Below are 3,272 nucleotides of genomic sequence, written 5' to 3' on the forward strand. Positions count from 1 at the left end.
AAAATAAATTAATAATAATGCATGGTCACAAGATAATTTTGATCATCTTTGTGAGAGATGCAGACATCGTTGGAGTCAGATTACATTTGAATATGCTTTGTTTTTAACTGTTCAAAGGTATTCAGCGTTATTTATTTATTTATTTATTTATTTATTTATTTATTTATTCATGCTTTTTAAAATCCAAACAGAATGCCTCCATGGTTCAGTCTAAACAGTTCATTTAAAAAAACTAGTACTATTTATGAGATGGCAATATCTCGTGGCCATGCATAATCATTTTTCTATCCATTGTCACTGGATGGGCTCAGCACTAAATAAATAAATAAATAAATAAATAAATAAATAAATAAATAAGTGGTGAATATATAATAACAATATAGTAATCACATGCTGTCCTTATCTTGTGCAGTCCTGATGTGATGAAATAATTGTTCAGGCAGTGAAAATAAAGTGTCAGCCTTTGCTTTTGGAGTCTCTAAATGTTTTCTTTCATTAACCATTAACTCACTAAAAAAACAGACCGTTTTTCCTTAAAATCCGTAGCGTATAATCCAACTGAATATTTAAAACTACGTACTGTAGAGTGATCATATTTTAAAGAAATGTAAGTGCAGACTGACCTGTATTTGTGGCAGCAAATGCCACAGCGTTATTAGAACTTTCCAACTTCTTCCTTCTTCAACTCAATTAGTTCAAATGTCAGTAGCTGCAGGGTTTGGTGGAGTTTTGCTGYAAAGCGGAGTGGGAAGATACAAAAGCAAACATTGTGTGCAGTCCAAATAATCGGGAGCAGAAACGTTATTGTCCTAGCTAAACATTTGCATCATCGCGTTAGGAAATTAGGAGAAATGTAACAGAGGCTCAGAGAAAATGAGGTTAGAATGTGAATCTAAGTTGAAAGCACTGCTGTGACACACCAGGGATTTTGAGATTCTTTTTTCCCCTCGTCTTTATCACCCACCTCTCATCTGTTTGATGCTTTATAAGACATGCTTCCTTCYAGCAGCCTTGTCTCGCACCACGTTTGGACACTTTTTTTGTGAGATTAAATGTTTTTTTTTTTTTCGGAGCTATTTGGAATGCATTCAAACCTTAATGTCACATTCAGCAGGGGATTTCTTATTTTTTCTGGCCTTTTCAGTCAGCWTCTGACAAATCTGTGATAGACACCTAATCCTTTTGCACATCTAATGCTATTATACTCAGCTGGCACAGACCCAGCTGTCACTTGTGGCATATAAAATGGGATTTCTACAGAAATGATGCGGCGCAACATTAAAATCTCTGACCTGGGCAGAGTTTTCTTTGTGTACTTTATTTTGGAGAGCAGTGGGAAGGTTATGGACAGTAAAGTAAAGTTCAGCTGCGGGCAGGATCAATGAATTTGTGTTTCATGTTTGGTGGTAAAAGGTCACCCACCCCCCCGCTGTGAGTAAATTGTTATTTTTTAAACAGTTTACCAGGAAACTGCTCTGCTGTTTCTGCATGAAATATCAGAGTGAGTGTGACCTTTGTTGCATTATTGATTAGGAAAAAAAACACTCATCATCATCACACACGTGCACTTTAGACGCCTGTTTAACACTTCACCTTGATCATTCGTCAGATTTGGAATACTAATTAAACACGTTTTGTAAAATCTTGACATTTTTGGCAACTGAAATGATCTTGAATAATAAATTTGGTAAAAAAAAATGCATCAGTCTCTTGTCCAGGTTTCTGCTTAAATGTACTCCTCATAAAAACAAATCCTACAGCAAAAGCAGGCAAGTACAAGTGAGCTCTGAAATTACTGTGATCAAAGAGTTTCTTACAAGGTACAAATCCCAGGCAGGCAGACAAGCAGGAGAGATTAGTGTAGGATTCAGGCAGGGTCAGAGCTGGCAACAAGCAGAGTGAGCTCGAGGACACGCTAACAGGCGATGAGGGGTAAAACTGTTGATGTGTTTGGAAGGAAGCTGACGAGGGCAGTGGMAGTGACAGGACCGAAGTTGCTCTTCATTACGCTGACGATTGTTCTTGCTTATGTTGCTCGCTTTACTTCATCCCGTCTAAGCTGCTCTTAGTGAGAGATGTGAGGAAGAAACTCAAGGATGGGTGGTTTCTATTTTTTGTTTTTTTTTCATCAAAATGCAAGTTATGCAAGAAACTACAGGGTTTTTTTTTCACACAGTTTGATGCAGAGTGCTGCATGTTATCTTATTGTGCAACTTTTAAAAGATGGTAAAATCCTTCAAGTAGGGGAAAAAAGGGAGCAATTTCTGTAATAATGTCTGCAATAATGAACAGCACCACAGGTGAAGGAACTGGCATTGAAGCATGGCAAAKGTTGGTGGTCAGAGACCTTATCTGCGTGAAAACTATTGTTTTTTTTAATTCCATTTTCAAATAGAAATGATCTCAGCGGGAGTGACAGGTCGCTCAACAGGTGTAGGACCTTTTTAGAAATAATACTCAAGGAGTATCATGCTTGAAAACACACATTACGTGATTGTTGACTTGCACTTGGTATGCACATGGTGKTATAAGTGAGTTGTGATTAGGGTACCAGGGACTACAGACCCCGTCTGGTTGTAATAAAACACAATCTGAAATGGATGAGTGGCTGGTAAACTTTGAGGTAAATTAGATTAGTCTCGCAAAGAAAGGGCATCTCAGGTTCAGACTGCTCTKTATTGTTTCTCATAAACTGGGGTTTTGTGCATTTGTGTCATAACRCTGATGATTCTACTGGTTTAAAAATCCCCAAAGCCTATAAATAAGTCCAATAAACTGGTCATATTTAGCCACGCCTGTCACCAAACAGGCATTTCCCCCACTGCTGTTTTGTGTAACCAAACAAATTTACTAAAACTTTCTGTTGTAACACCAAACCTTTTAACCCTGCTCGGCCTTATTCTTTTCTTTCTTCCATTGTTTAACTCACAGTACATCAAAGGCAGTGTCATGGCATATTTATGTCTTACCTGTTGTAGATTCCTCTTTGACCAACTTTGATTTGGAGAAATAAAGTTTAACTGTTACTGGGTTGAGAAGTTAACAGCCAGCCCAGTGAGGTCTAGACCAAAACAAGATGGCTGCTGCCTCAAACCAACTTCAAACTCTTGCTTATAAACCTTGTTAAACATTGTTAAACATTGTTAAACATTGTTAAACATAAATATTGTTGTCAGTTTTATATTAAACATTTTTACATAATCTGCAACTATTTGCAAGCACAGATTAACACTTGAAATGTCATCACTGATCACTGTTACTGTTTATAAAAA

Source organism: Austrofundulus limnaeus, unplaced genomic scaffold (assembly GCF_001266775.1).
Source record: "Austrofundulus limnaeus strain Quisiro unplaced genomic scaffold, Austrofundulus_limnaeus-1.0 Scaffold265, whole genome shotgun sequence".
Taxonomy (NCBI): domain Eukaryota; kingdom Metazoa; phylum Chordata; class Actinopteri; order Cyprinodontiformes; family Rivulidae; genus Austrofundulus; species Austrofundulus limnaeus.